Genomic DNA, 16,448 nt, shown 5'->3' with positions numbered 1-16,448 from the left:
ACGTCTATTGTGTAAGCCAGCAGTTTATGGTATTCTGTGATGGCAGTTCCAGCAGATGAAGACACCTACACTCTAAGGCTGTTGAAGGATTAAATGAGCTGATACATAAGAAGAACTCTACACAGTGCCTGGCACCGGAAGCTCTGTGTGAGGGTTAGCGGGCATTGCTGACCCCAGGACTGTGGACTCGGGTCTTGAGAACTGGTGAAGTTGTGCACAAATGTGGCATACCCGAGTGTCCATGGGCAGGCTGAGTTCTGCAAAACAGATTCAAGAAACTAATTTTAAATGAAGTGGGAAGACATTTTTATTCTGAAGTGAACTCGGTCAGGCAAAAGTTAAACTGCCAGCCTAGGTGAGGGCTGACATCTCACGCTTTCCTTTCCTCCACCTTTCCTCAAAAGTTTGGCTTCATGTTAGTCTAAAATGGCTTCTCTCCACTTACCGTCCCAAACACAACCTCTCAAATCAACGATAAGTAGATTGTTATGGGTCTCTGGGGAAAGAGAAAATGGAAAAAAAGTGTCTGTTATAGATAAAAGAAGCCTGTAGACCATAGATGATGGTTGTAGTTTTAGGAATTCCAGTATGAATGGCATCAAGTCAAACTCTAATTTTAAATTTAAAAATTTTCAATGTTTACTTATTTTTGAGAGAGAGAGAGAGGGTGTGTGTGTGTGCATGTGTGCGCATGAGCAGGGGAGGGGCAGAGAGAGAAGGAGACACAGAATCTGAAGAAGTCTCTGTGCTGTTAGGGCAAAGTCCAACCTGGGGCTCAAACCCATGAACCTCGAGATCATGACCTGAGTTGAAGTTGGACACTCAACTGACTGAGCCACCTAGGTGCCCCAAATTCTAATTTTGAAATAATAGAGGCCAGAATGCTTAAATGCTAGTATTTAAATTATTTTTCCCTTTTAATGTACTAAATTTACATATATTATAGTTCTTTAGTCTTCAGTAATTATTATGAAAGTAAACTTGGGATAGAAGAATCATTTCTATGAAGGGTCAGAGAATCCTCTGGAAAAGAGACAACTGCTTTCAATAAATACAGAAATATACTTTGGGTTCCAAAGTATCACCTCTACTGGGGTGGAGGAAGAATAGTTGGGGAAACAGGAGAGAAAGAGGGAATGACAAGAATAAATAGAGGAAGGGAAAAGGAGGAAAGAAATGTAGAAGGAAGGAAAAGGAGGGAAAAGAGAAATAGAAGTGGAGGAATAAAGAGGATTGTGAAAAATTTGGTTCTGTATGTAGGTTTTGAGGGGCCGTTTGTCAAGGTCATTTGTAAAGTTTCTCCAGAGGGAGAGAGTCAACAACAGTCTTCCCCATCCTTTTAAAGTTTACATGAGCTAACTCTCCAGTTCACACAGCGTCAACGGCCCAGAATTTGGGAAGAGCAGCCTTTGGCCTGCAGGACAGCAGGCCCTCCAAGTCTGGAGATGTAGCACTGAGGTCCAATTCCAGCAGTAAGACTTAGACCTGTAAGGAACAGTCTGCCACCGCCACTGTTTACTCAAGTGCCTGGTAGAAGGTCTTCCCTGAGCTGGGTGTCTCCCCTTTACCCACCATTTCCTGTTCCAGGACTGGGGTTCTGCAAGTGTGGGTCCTGATAGAGAACTGCAAATGCGGGGAGTATGGTGGAGAGTGACAGAGACAGCTGTCTTCAGCTCCCTTCCTTTCTTCTTAAGGCTGTGGTCCAGAAAGGATATACCCTTCTAGCCTTTTGTAATTAGAAAGTAGAGAAGGAAAATTTTGGTTAATGAAATCAATGTGTGTGTGTGTGTGTGTGTGTGTGTGTGTGTGTGTGTGTGTATTATGTGATAGGTATTGGGCATACAGATAGACACTGGGTATAGACGCCCGAGTTTCTGGATCCTTGAGGTTGACATTGGAATGGGGGAGGCAGGAAAAGTCCATCATTTGCACCATATTTTTACCCCTCCAAGCCCACTAAATATGTTCATATCTTTAAATATATGCTCTGACTCCCGTTCCCTCCCAGACTCTCCTTCTGGCACCAACTACAGAAAGCAAGAGACTTTCTTTGTCCCTAATTGGTCTTCAAATCCCTCAAATCTTGCCTCTAGTTCCAAGGCGCTTTATCTTACACAATCAAGCAAGGAATCAATGACAAATACTGCACTAGGTGCTAGGCTTGTAGGTCAGAAATTTGGGGTAAATAAAAAAGAAATCTCTGATGACTGGGAAATAAATAATCTGAAAGGCAACTGTTGCATTTCCTCACTTTTAAAATTGTTTTATTATGTGGGGCGCCTGGGTGGCTCAGTCGGTTAAGTGTCCAACTTCAACTCAGGTCATGATCTCACAGTTTGTGGGTTCAAGCCCCGCGTTGGGCTCTCTGCTATTAGCACAGAGCCTGGACCCTGCTTAGGATTCTGTGTCTCCCTCTCTCTCTCTCTTCCCCTGCCCTGCTCACACTCTGTCTCTGTCTCTCAAAAAGTGAATAAACATTAAAAAAAAATTTTAATTATTTTATTAAAAAAATAACCCTTCCACATCATTTTACTTAAAAAATTTTTTTATGTTTATTCATTTTTTTTTTGAAAGAGAGAGAGGCAGAGCACAAGCAGGGGTGGGGCAGAGAGAGAGGGGCACACAGAATCTGAAGCAGGCTCCAGGCTCTGAGCTGTCAGCACAGAGCCAGGCGTGGAGCTCGAACTCACAGACCATGAGATCATGACCTAAGCTGAAGTCCGACGCTTAACCGACTGAGCCATCCAGGGGCCCCTACATCATTTTACCTTAAATCTACCCTCACTCAAGCAAAACAAAACAAAGCAAAAAAAAAAAAAATTGCTCACCTTTAAACCCAGGACAGGATCTTTAACAACAAGGTCAGCCCTGCCAGTTCCTGGGAGGAGCTTGATTCTCTGGGTTTCTGTTAAGGCAGCCTCTTTCCCTTGCTTACCTCCTAGTTCTGAGTTCCCCAGGCTTCCATAGGAAGCTGGACTCATTGTTCTCCTTGGTGTGGGATCAGGAATTGGCAGTAAAATTATGTTCCTTCCAGTTGTTCTAGGTGCTCTGGTACCTGCTTCATCTTCATCATCTTCTGAGCTTGACTCAAAATTTTCTAGGGGATTCAATGGCTGCACTATTGAAAGACATGCCTGGAAATCTTCTAGAATAACTCTCACCCCACATCACTGTGGCTCCATGGTAATGGGTTGCCCATCAATCTCCGGTCCACCCCTGTCTCTTACTCACTGGAGGAGTGCGGATGTGTGGATTTTTGTTAGATATAAGCATCTCCCACCCCCAGGGACTCTATCTAAGGATAATGGTGAAACTATCCCCTTGGCCAGTGATTCATGTAGCGAAGTGCTTGTGACTTGATCCTGGCCAATAAAAATAAAAATAAGTGGGTAGCAAGTGGCAGAAAGATCCACAAACGTTTCCTTGCTCTTAAATTGAAACTTATGAAAATGATACGGCATGGTAGGATTGCAGCCATTTGCTAACGAAGCTTGCCTAAGGACTAAATTAACATGTTACAGATGGTAGGGTAGAAAGATGGAAAGAATGTAGGTCTTTGATGATGGTGAGCTACCGAATCCAAGTGACCTTGGGACTACCCTACTCAAGACGTATTATGTAACGTACCGCATATTCCTTGTTGCTTAAGTCAGTTGGGTTATCATTTTCTATTACTTAAACCTGAAGGTTCCCTGATACACCTGCCTATGCCGAGCAGTATGAACACCAAAGAGGCTCAGCTGCAGGTCAGACGTAAGTTTTTGTTTGACCATTTTGTCTGACCGTTCTGTGATTTCAGAAGGAGGGAAATGACAGGATGAGAAATTCGTGCCATGGACTTATTTATTTATTTATTTATGATAAAATTTTTTATTTTCAGATAGTTGTAGAGCCACCTGCAGTTGGAAGAACTGATACAGGGAGCCCTGGTGTACCCTTCAGCCAGTTTTCTCCGGTTGCAACATCTTACAAAGCTATAATACAATATCACAACCAGAAAACTGGCATTGATACATTCCATGGATCTTATTCAGATTTCACCAGTTTTACATGTACTCCTTTGTGTGTGAGCATATTTTTTTACGCAATTTTATCTCATGTGTAGGCTTGTGTATTCACCATCATGGCCAAGCTGCAGAACAGCTGAGATTTATTTTTATTTAAAAAAAATTTTTTTTTCAACGTTTATTTATTTTTGGGACAGAGAGAGACAGAGCATGAACGGGGGAGGGGCAGAGAGAGAGGGAGACACAGAATCGGAAACAGGCTCCAGGCTCTGAGCCATCAGCCCAGAGCCCGACGCGGGGCTCGAACTCACGGACCGCGAGATCGTGACCTGGCTGAAGTCGGACGCTTAACCGACTGTGCCACCCAGGCGCCCCTGAGATTTATTTTTTTAAAGAAACTTCTAAGTTCTTTTACCCTTTTGGCAGAAATCGCAGGGAGTTTCTTTTTTGTTTGTTTGTTTATGTATGTATGTATGTATTTTGACAGAGAGGGAGAGAGAGCAAGCCGGGAGGGGCAGAGAGAGAGGAAGAGAGAAATCCCAAGCAGGCTCTACACTGTCAGTGCAGAGCCCAGTGCGGTGCCACTCCTACAGTATTTTTCAGTGTTCCTCTGAATCCTTGGAGTCTCACCCCTCCAACTCACTTCAGCTGAAGCAGGTTAACACACATGTATTTTATTCTGAGCTTTATAACAAGCCTTCGCGGGGAATAAGTTCTTAGCTTAAAAACAAACAACAAAAAAATGGAACTGATAACTTATGGTAATTATCCCTTTGATATTCAAATAATGTTACTTGGATAGAGCTTTATAGTCTTTCAAGTCCCTTTCCAGTCCATCATCTTTCTTAAGTCTTAAAACAGCTCTGATTAAGTGTGTAAACTAATGAACACATGAAAAAAACATGTATGTGGTCAGTGGTTGTGGGGGGCTTAGCCCCACAGGCATGGTCCATGGGAGCTGAACTGTTAGAGAAGGAACCCTGGAGTTCCATGGCACAAACTCCTCAGTGCTCTGCCGGGAAGGAGTGCTGACCCCCTGAAGCGTTTCCCAACTCCGTCCCTTGGCTAGATCCCACCAGAACTGAAAATTAAATCCTTCATGTCAAAGGACAGGATTTGTTCTGGAACACGTGATTTCAGCATTGTGCTGAGTAGTATTACAGAAGCTGGGAAGCATTGTTCTATAAGACAGATGCTTTCATGCTCATCACCTGTCATGCAACAAGGTTTGCAATGAATTCCCTGAAATCTTCTAGGCTTTACTGGGGAAATTTACAAAGCAAAAATGAACAAGAAAACAGAAGAGATGGGCCAAGATTCTCTGCTGGACACACCATGGGTGGACATTCCAAGGAAGGGAATTTGTCCCCTTGCTGCATTTAGGGCAAGAGTGGGAATGACCTAGATGGGGGGGAATAATCGAACTTCTTGGATATCATCCAGTTTGCGGTTAGATACTAGGTCTAACTAGATACTAGGAGAATCAGTTATCCAGCACCTGAAGACCTTGGTTTTATGGAAAGCAGAAACCGGTCCCGTGAGAAATTTGGGTGCAATCCCTTCTGTGCGAAATGAGAAGCCCAGGTCCCAGCTGGCCTGTCCAAGCTGGGCACATGATAGGTACGTGAGCACCGCCTGATGAGTTACTGAATAAATACACTTTTGTGCCAATTGACAACAACTGATTTTGTTCTTGCTGATGAAATGAGAGGAGAGCAAATAAGAAACGTCGTTGCCTACATTTCTTGAATCTGCGGAAGTCGGTATGCATGCTGTGCCTCTGCTTTGGTAAAACCTCTTTGAGGAATCCCTAACTTTGTGAGAAGGCTCCCTGGCTGCAGCAAGGTCTACTTCTACAGAATTTCTATCATTTCTTTGCAGCTCTGGCAAGTAAGGCCGTGGGATCTGGATCTGAGTGTCTGAGATCTGAGACACTCAGCAAAGGAAGTCTCCACAGGCGGTGGCAGCTCTGGAATTTCCCACAGCCACTCCTCCAACAAGCTTTGTAAGTCTTCAGTACTTTGATTGAATTAGATGCCCAGCAGAATGGGAAGTAAGCCACTGTTGGTGAAATGTTTATGGAAACAATTTGAAAAGTTACCTCCCTAAAACAGTTTTCTGTCGGACAGTGTTTGCTAAACTCTTCCCCACTGAAAACCCCTTTTAATATGATTTCCCCTGCACAATCCCTGCTTTGAAAGATTTTGCAAGCACAATGAATTTACCTTCCCAAAAGGAAATCAAGGAATCAAGATTTTTTTTCCCCCCTAACTAAAAGTCATCCCTGAGGCTTTATTTTAAGTAAACAATTACTTTCAAGCTTCCTGAAAAACTGAAAGTAGCTGGAGGAATTTTTCCCTGTTCCCTGGGACCGCGGTTATTACTTTCTGAAACTGCTAGGCTTCTAAGTTTGAAAGTAGCGTTTCGGATGGCAGGCAGATAGCACCAAATTAACACAAGCCTGTGAGTTCTAGGTCTTTGGCTATCAATTTATCCTCATGACTGCTAATGAGGACTCAACTGTGGCAGCTATTCCTGCCCCAAATTCTCCCTGTGTAGGTGTCCTGCTGAGTGGTAAGATTTTTGTCTGATGAGCAGGCAGAGGCCAGACTTTCGCCCCCAGCTTTCTGTTAATGTGATTATCTTGGGAGAATGTTCAACAAGCAAACTGGAATATCCAACGCCTTTTACCTAAGGAGCTGTCCCTTTGAGATGTAGAAGAAGCCACTTGTCTCCCTAGGTCAAAGTCTTTTGTGGTACAAAGTTGTTTGGGATGCGGGAAAAATTCTCAAGTAAGAGCATAATAAAGCAGTAAGCAACACTATTTTCTAAAAGGAAAAAAAAAAGATAACTTTTATTACCTTCACAAATTGTCATAGCACTTTTTTGGGGGGAAGATTAGAATAGATAGGAGCTTAGAAATCTGACCTTGGCTGGTATGAGAGTACAGAGAATCTGGTACTTCTTAATTTCCCATTTAGGTTCTCAGTGTTCCAGGAAGTGGTTTGCTCAAGTTTCTTTTCTCCATTTAGTTCTCCTGAATGCCCAGCTTCAGTGCCTGGGCATTGCTGCCAGGGATCCTGCTGGTGCATTCAGCTGCCATTCAAGGAAACAGCCCTCCACACCGCCTCGCACTTGGAAGTCTGTCTTACAGCATAAAACAGGTGGAAGGACATTCTGCCTTTAGAGTTCTACTGGCATGTCTTGCTACTTCTACTGCCCGATGCCAAGAATGACAAAAATCTTTTGTGTATGTTTGGGGGTGGGAAAGACCAGATAGTACTGTGAATAGCAGTTAACTTGCTGTTTGGGCAAGATTCCCAGGGCAGCTGTTGTAACTCAGGCGGCAATAACTCTAACACTTGGCTCTGTTTCTAGGATGGATTGATAGAAACTCTGGACAAATCATTTAAAAAATTATGCTCCTGTGATATGTTGAATGTATCACTGATCAACTCAAAAGCTGAATGTTTGTTAGTATCATAATAATGAAGCACAATGAGCATGTTAATCAACCAGGGTTGTGATTACACTTCCATTTCCATTCTAAATATCTTCTGCTTTCAGTAAAGTCATTGGCATCTGTTGGCAAAAATTTGAACTGATGCAAGATTTGCAATCTGTAGCTACAATTGAGACAAGATTACTTTTTTCATATGTTGGCAATCTTTTTTTTTAAGTTTATTTATTTTTGAGAGAGAGAGAGAGCAGGGCGGGAAGAGAGAGAGAGAGAGAGAGAGAGAGAGAGAGAGAGAGAGAGAGAGAATCCCACTGACAGTGCAGAGCCCCACACAAGGCTCAAACTCACGCACCATGAGATCATGAACTGAGCCGAAATCAAGAGTCAGACGCTTAACTGACTGAGCCACCCAGGCACCCCTATATGCTGGCAATCTTACTTGCATTAAGAAGTTAGTCAACTTCACAATGGAATTTTAAGTTCTAACTGTGAATTTGCCAATCATTTGTTCTTAGTCACGACTTCAACCTATGTTTTTTAGTCTTGACACATACATGTACACATACATACACGTTATTTTATTTTTTTGTGTAAAGAAAAAGATTATGTTAGTACTCAAGTGGTAGATATTCATGCTAGATTAAATTTACACTCCAGTAGAAGATAAAAATGTGACTAATTGAAATAAATTATTCCTGGAAAATGAATTCTCAACATAAAGTTATATGAATGTCAACATTGTCAAGGTAAATCTCCTCAAGATTCCCTAGACCTTATTAATGAGCATCAGTTTTAAAAATAGTTACATGGTTTTGCCTTCATCATTTCCTTTTGCTGAACACATCCAGACCAATAATAAGGGATACAACTGCTCCCGTTTCAGAATGGGTTTAGCATGGGCAGTATTAATACAATTAATGATCCTATATCACCAGCAAAGCATAGAATTCAAATTGACCTTGGCCTAAATTGACTTACATTTTAATTGGGTTATTTGATCACAGCTGGAAAATTGGACCCATAGTAACAGCCATCTGGCCTGCCCTGTGTCTGTTCCTCCTGACCACTCACTACCTTGGCTTACCTATTAGGTCTCTTCTACTTTCTCGTATGTGCCTCAACCACCTTGATCGAAGCCCAACGTGGCCTCAGTTGTGGTACTGGCCGAGCTGGTCTGTCCTGCCTAACAGCTTCCACTTACCAGTGCCAGCCTCTCTGTCATTCCTGGTGTCTGATCAGACCAGCAGCCTGTGCCAGTTTTGCTGTCTGCTTCCTAACCCATGCCTCAACCACTCCCGTGGTGGCCTCTTCTGCCATCACATTTTCTCTGACACTCTTGATTTCTGCCTGTGTTGGCCGCAATCAGCTCAGCTGCTGGTACTTGCATGGGCCCACGTACTGCTAAAGCCAAAGCACAAGGTAAACTTGGCTCTACCACACTGACTTTGGTCCTCCCCCCAACTCATTGGACACGACACTGACACTAGATCTGACGGGGATTATAATCACGGCTTTCTACTTTTTGTTTGAGAATTCTTCCCCCCTTGCTGCCTCCTCCTTCCTGCTCTCACACCCCACAGTAACGGTGATGCCTCCTGCTTTATGTTGCCTTCTCGGGAATGCCCGTGAGTGGGCCAGCCCAGCAGGTCCCCAGGCCTGGCCCACATTCACTTGGATGCTCTTGCTACCACCTGCTTATATACCCTCTGCCATTGCATTGCTTTTTGGACAGGTTGATGGTGTTGCCTCTGTTCGCCTGCCTAGGATTTAAGGCAAAAGAAGCCCACAGATCAGAGCAGATACAGCTAAATGTAAGTGGGAAAAGTGAAACAGTGGGGGGAAGGGGTTATGGGAAAGGAGGTGGGATGAGAGAATCTAAGTGGAGTTATTAGCAGGAGTAAGAGTGAATAACAGTGGTGCAAGATGGTGGGAGTGAGGGGGACATGAGAAAGTGATTGTGAATATAAAGAGAGCTGTACTTGACCATGAAATCCTACCCACTCAGAGCCCTGGCATTTGACTGGTAGCATGCCCCACACACTTAATGGACATAGTTTATTGAACCAATTCTCTTTAATGAACAAATGTCCCAGAAGATTTAATGAGAATAAAACTAAGAAAGGAAGTTCCTAATTCCTTAAATATAATTTGTGAATTCTATGGAAGTAAGACTGCTATGTAGGGCAGTAAAGGAAATCCACAGCTTTAACGTGACTTTTAACATAATCTTATCATATCCCCAAGAGATAATATAATTGGTGTCTGAGTGCAAAAATCTTGGGAAACCATGGACTACAATGTTACATGAGGAGGATGGTTTTCCACAAAATAAGATGGTTTGTGTGTGTGTGTGTGTGTGTGTGTGTGTGTGTGAAACAAGGCAAAATAAGGTAATACCCCATAGCAATAAATTAGGGATAATGCTAAAATTATGCTAAAAAGGAGTGGGAAACAGGCTGTTAAAAGGCATATGTCATGATAATAATCCATTAGTCACAAAAATTTATATTTAAAATTTTTTTAATGTTTATTTTGAGAGAGAGAGAGAGAGAGAGCAAGCAGGCAGGGGCAGAGGGAAGGGGACAGAGGATCCAAAGCAGGCTCTGCACTGACAGCAGTGAGCCCGATGTGGGGTTTGAATCTGTGAACTGCCAGATCATGACCTGAGCCGAAGTCAGATGCTCAACCGACTGAGCCACCCAGGTGCCCTGAAAGTTTATATTTTTTAAATAGAGCATTGGTGAACAAGTTATTAGATACTTGGGCAATCATCAAGATTTGTTTTCACACTTTAACACCTATGTCGTCTCTATCCTTGATCACACTTTTAAATTTACTTCAAGGTAAGTGGTGGTTTAATTTTTTTTTCATTTTATTTATTTTAGAGAGAGAGTGTGTGCAAGCTGGGGAGGGGGCAGAGGGAGAGAGAGAGAGAGAATCTTGAATAGGCTCCACTCAGCGTAGAGTTGGCTCCAGGGCTCAATCCCACACCCCTGGGATCATGACCTGAGCCGAAATGAAGAGTCAGATGCTCAACCAACAGAGCCACCCAGGCACCTGGGTGATTTAAAAGGATTTTCTAATATCTCTCTTGAAATTGTGGACAGAAGTTGGTAAAAGTGGGAGGATGAGGGAGATAGAAGGAGGGGCACTTTTTTGTTATTATAAAGCTTCCAGTGGGGCGCCTGGGTGGCTCAGTCAGTTGAGCGTCCGACTTCAGCTCAGGTCACGATCTCACGGTCCGTGAGTTCGAGCCCCGCGTCGGGCTCTGGGCTGATGGCTCAGAGCCTGGAGCCTGCTTCCGATTCTGTGTCTCCCTCTCTGCTCTTCCCCCGTTCATGCTCTGTCTCTCTCTGTCTCAAAAATAAATAAACGTGTTAAAAAAATTAAAAAAAAAAGAAGCTTCCAGTGTTGTGAGATTATATTTTTGATTATGCTCAGGTATTTTCCAGCCTGATAGCTATTTATATCTGCAATTAGGAATTCAAAAACCCTCTAAAATGACTTATTCTATTTTTCTAATAAAGAATTGAAGGAGGATTCTGCAGGTTGCAGCTTTAATAAAAGAGCCTTACTCTTGTATTTCAAGGGTCCAGGAATAGTAACTGAAACTACCAAATAATCCGCAGGTGACTCTAATACCATACATTCCCATCTGCAGTCCTTACAATTTGCTGACAATGTGCTCCTGGATTTGCATCAGGAAATGGATCGTGGAAGTGGATCCTATTTCTCCACAAGAGCAATGTCAATAATTGGGGTCCTATCATCAAGGACTCAGAAGGACTAAATAGATTATAGACGTGAACAAGGTGTGCAAGGAAGGCAAAGCTATAACTATACACCTACATACTAATTTAAATAGCTAAATATACTCTATGTCCTAAAAAATGGGTATTCATACATTATGCAGTTTCCTTCTCAAAGTGCTATAATAAAATTTTATTTCAGACAGAAAATAAAATTCTATGAAAGCATATGATTTAAAATAAATGTTACGTCTTCATAATTTTTATTTAACTCTTTCAGAGATCGTTGAAATTAGCAAGAGGACCTGATCCAACAGATTCATTTTATAGATGAGAAGAATGAGACCCCAGAGGAGTTAGATAAATTGCCAAAGTTAGTAGAGTCAGGACAAGACTGTAAGACCACTAACTCCTAGGACAAGACCTCTCTACTTTATTTTGCAGCCCAGCAGCTCAGTGATGGCTTACTGGTGTTCATAACATATCGAAAAACTTTGGGGGTATTAATTACTTGAATAGCCCAGGTCATCTTTAGAAACTGTATGAGAAAGTCTGAAAACAGACTATTTTTCTTAAACCATTTTTCCATGGTAAGCAGATAGGATTGAAATCATTGCTGTTTCAAAAATTGTTTGCAATCTCTCATTCTCTCCACTAAATAGTAAACTTCTGTATGGCCAAATAGCCCAGTGAAAACAAAATCAGAGAAAACTGAGCTCCGGGTCTCAATTAAAACAAATGAAGATTGATGGTGAATGCAGCAAAAATGGGTAAATCCTTTATCTATCTATCGCCTATCTATCTATTTTTAATTCCAGCATAATTAACATATAGTGTTACATTAGTCTCAGGTGTACAATATAGTGATTCAGCAATTCTGTACATTACTCAGTGTTCATTGTGGCAAGTGTACTCTTAATCCCCTTCACCTATTTCACTCATCCCCCCACCCATGTCCCCTCTGTTACCATCAGTTTGTTCTCTGTAGTTAAGAGTTTGTTTTTAAGTTTGTCTTTTTTTCTTCGCTTGCTTGTTTCTTAAATTCCAGGTATGAATGAAATCATATGGTATTTGTTTTCTTTGACTTCTTTCACTTAGCATTATACCCTTTAGATCCATCCGTGTTGTTGCAAATGGCAAGATTTCATTCTTTTTTATGGCTCAGTAACATTCTCAAAATGGATAAATCTTAAAAATACAATGTTAAGTAAAAAAAGCAAACTGCAGAAGGCGATATGCAATATGGTGCTACTTTTTATAAAAGGTTAAAATGTTTATGTATATTTTGTTTAGGAATGCATACATATATTCTCAAGCTATAAAAACACGCATGGGATGATAAACACCAAATTCATGGTAGTGGTTACTTGAAGGGAAGGATGATGGACAGTGGGATTGGGGGAGGTGGTGCCAGGGATTTCGTCTGCATCTGAAATATTTTAATTGTGTAAAAAAATTCTAAGGAAAGTGCTCAGGCAAATAAGGAAAATGTTAAAATTTGACTTGGCTGTATAATGGGCACCTGGAAGTTCATTCTATGATTCCTCATAATTTTTTTATATTCTGGATGCACCTCACTATTCACATAAAAGGAAAGAAAGAATAATTCAAGTTTAAGCAAAAGGAAATTGAGTATTTGCACAAACACATTAGACATTTAGGAATATTTAAATACATTTTTGATCTCAAACTTTGTTAACACAAGTCTATTTATGGATGAAGAGCATTATAGATTTAGCCCCATTCAAGAGTTGTAATTTGTATGTAAACTGGTGTGCTATGAGATCCAGCCACTGCAGAGTCTCATTCAAAAAAAACATAAGTCTAATCTCAGAAGACGGGAAATAATGAAGGCTCTGGCGTGGGTGTGGTTGCTGCCATTTGGCTCCCACGCTATAGAAATATGCTTGCTTGTGACTGGGGAGATAGTATTATTGACATATGTGACAGCCAGCACAGGGATTTGACCCACCCTTAAGATAGATACGTGGTATGACTGGGCTTCCAGAGTTTCGTGTAGATTTATCTTCTTTGGGTAGGATGGTAACTGATTCACTCTCTCTCCCTGATCAACCATCAGGTTCCTTGCTCCTTTCCCTTTCTGCAGAGAACTCTGTGAATTACATGATATTAAATCATTCCCAAACATAGGATCCAAGATCCTACATTACTTCTTCCTTGTCTATTTGAATATGCTTAAAATGATGTATTCTCTAAGTTATGACTGTATTTTTTTCTCCTGATAAGGTGACCCTGTTATTTAATTTCTACTTTCTCCCTTGGAGTCCTGTCATCTACACCAAATTATGTTTTAATTACTCTATTTATAGTGTGTAGAATCAAAAATATGTTCTCTTTTGGGGAGCCTGGGTGGCTCAGTCGGTTAAGTATCCGACTTTGGCTCAGGTCATGATCTCAGGGTTTGTGGGTTCGAGCCCCACTCAGGCTCTGTGCTGACAGCTCAGAGCCTGGAGCCTGCTTCGGACTCTGTGTCTCCCTCTGTCTCTGCCCCTATGCCGCTCATGTTCTGTCTTTGTCTCTCAAAAATAAAAAATAAATACGTTAAAAAAATTTTTTTAAATGTGTTCTTTTTCTAGTTTCACTGCTGTTTCAACGCAAATGTTTTTTAAAAATCTGATTCCCGTAGGTGACGGGCATTGAAGAGGACATCTTTTGGGATGAGCACTGGGTGTTGTATGGAAACTAATTTGACAATAAATTTCATATAATAAAAAAATAAAATAAAAATCTGATTCCAACATTCATTAGTTTCCCCAAGCAAATTAGTAAATCAGTTATACAACTGATTTATTAAATAACATGATTACTAGCTCGAGTGTTCATTTAATTGTATTCACGTTTAGGGGCATCTGAAACTCTGAACCATTTATATTAGATTTCTAGAATTCCTTTCCTCTGAAGGAATGATTCAGAGCCAAAGAAGAATTTTTAAAACAATGACTTTCATTCAAAAAGTATATACTCAACCTAGAAAATGAAAAGGGACAGCAAAAAAAAAAAAAAAAAAAAAAGGTAAAGAGGGGACAGGAGATTGAAAATGAACTGAGAACAAGAAAGTGACAAGTTTGGGGTTGAAAAATTAGACTAAAAAAAGGCAGGATGGAGGAAAAGCTTATCATAAATGCATGAAATGCAAATGTAATAGCATCTAGAAACAAAAATTGAGGTCAAGTTTCTAAATTGTGATTAGATCCAAGGTGTGGATCTGTGATTCCAGGGAGATTTAGCCTTACGGATCCCTTAATCAGAGACTAATTCTACATCTTTGTGATTTCTGTCTTCTTCTATTCACTAGCCCTTAACAGAACACAGTGACATCTCCTAGAGGTGGAAGCTAGCAGCAATGTAGCTTTCTACCTTTCCAAAAGTAGATACTAAATTCCTATCTAGTGGTAACTTTTCTTGTTTTTACTTGAATTATTTTATTATAGGACATTGAAAACAATAGTTATGAAAGTAGCTAAGATGTCACAAATGAAGGTTTTTGAGTTCTGATTAAAAAATTGGAACAGGAAATGATGCAATGTTAAGGGGAAAAAAATTAGGCTTTCTCCCTCCTTTCCTTGGCAAATCAAATGCCCAGTTATCAAAGAACTCAAGCAAATACTGCATACACGAGCATAACTGTTTCTAAATAAAATGTCGAGAATGTAAATGCTGCATCAGTTCCTAATTAAGCATTCTGTAAATAAAGCCTTACTCTTCATCTTTGGTTTTATAGGAAACTTCCATGGTCAGAGATAGCGAATGGAGTGGAATAGTAGAGCCACCCAGTGGCTAATGTGGTTAACCACAGCAACAGTGCATTTCATGGTTCATTTTGTCTGTTTCCTGTTTCACAAATGAGTATATTTCCTCTTGAAGATATGGCACCAAGTACCTTTAAGAAGAAATTTAATAATGTGATAGTGAATATGAAATCCATAACTTGAATATCACTCACAAATTAGGTCTTCATATACAAGTTTGAAGAATTTGTGAGTAAGCAACTTCGAAAAAAAAAAACCCATATCATTTGGGGTGCCGGGGGGGCTCAGTCTGTTGAACCACTGACTCTTGGTTTCAGCTCAGGTCATGATCTCACGGTTCATGAGATTAAGCTCGGTTCATGAGATCGAGCTCCATGTCTGGCTCTGTGCTGACAGCGTGGAGTCTGCTTGGGATTCCCTGTCTCCCTCTGTATCTGCCCCTCCCCTGTTCACGCGTATGCTCTCTCTTTCTCTCAATACACTGACAATTGTGTATTGAAGTTAACACATTTTCAATTTCCCTTTTTGAATCTGGTAGATTAAACAAGCTGCTTCTAAGAGAAGGAAACATGAGTGTAATTAATTATTTGATGTCTTGGTATAGGCTTTTGGGGGGATTACTCTGTGATAGTGATAAGTGAATGACTTTAACCACTGGGTAGCTAAAAGTGACATAAAGGTTTTATTTGAAAATGCCACTATTTGTAAAATTCCAGGAATAATATCTTTTTGTAACTAAACTCACAATGAAAACTTTAGATGTCAACTTAAAAATGCATGAGGGGTTTCACAGTTAAAATCGTTTTGGAGCTATAAGAACAACCATTTTTGAAGACTACTATTTTAGGCCCTAGGACCTGTAGCCAAGTTAAAAGGAGGTTTCCATGTGATTTGGCCTTTCAAGTCAGAAGATGATGCCCTCTTCCTTCTCCTGTGTCTTTTCTTCCTATTTTCCCTTCCCCTCCCTTTTCCTCTCCTCTTTCCCCTCTTTCTTCTTCTTGTGTTCCTCCTTCCTCTTCCCTCTTCTTCATCTTCATCATCATCATCATCGTCATCACCATCATCATTATTAAATGACTCTCATTTATTGAGGGCTTGCTATATGCCAGTCACTGAACTAAGCAGTCTGTACGCTTTATCTCTTTTAATACTCACAGAACCCCATGAAGTAGAAATTACTATCCCTATGCTATATTCAAAGGTACTAACACTCCCGGAGGTTCATTTATGTGCCCAAGATCATATAGGTAATAAGTGATAGAGCTACGTTTGAGCACAGGTTGGTCTGACTCCAGAGCCTAAGTTCTTAACTACTTTTACTTTGTTGTATGATAGTGTCATGGTAACAGAGAGGATGTATTGACTAGTCTTGACTTCTACATATGTATTTTCTCTGAGGATCTAGCTGAATGGACAGAATTCAAGGGTTTGAGATCCTGGGTCCCAGGCAGCTCTTACATCC

Source organism: Felis catus, chromosome A2, assembly GCF_018350175.1.
Source record: "Felis catus isolate Fca126 chromosome A2, F.catus_Fca126_mat1.0, whole genome shotgun sequence".
Classification (NCBI taxonomy): domain Eukaryota; kingdom Metazoa; phylum Chordata; class Mammalia; order Carnivora; family Felidae; genus Felis; species Felis catus.
The sequence above is the reverse complement of the archived record's forward strand: the minus strand, read 5'-3'. Positions refer to the sequence as shown.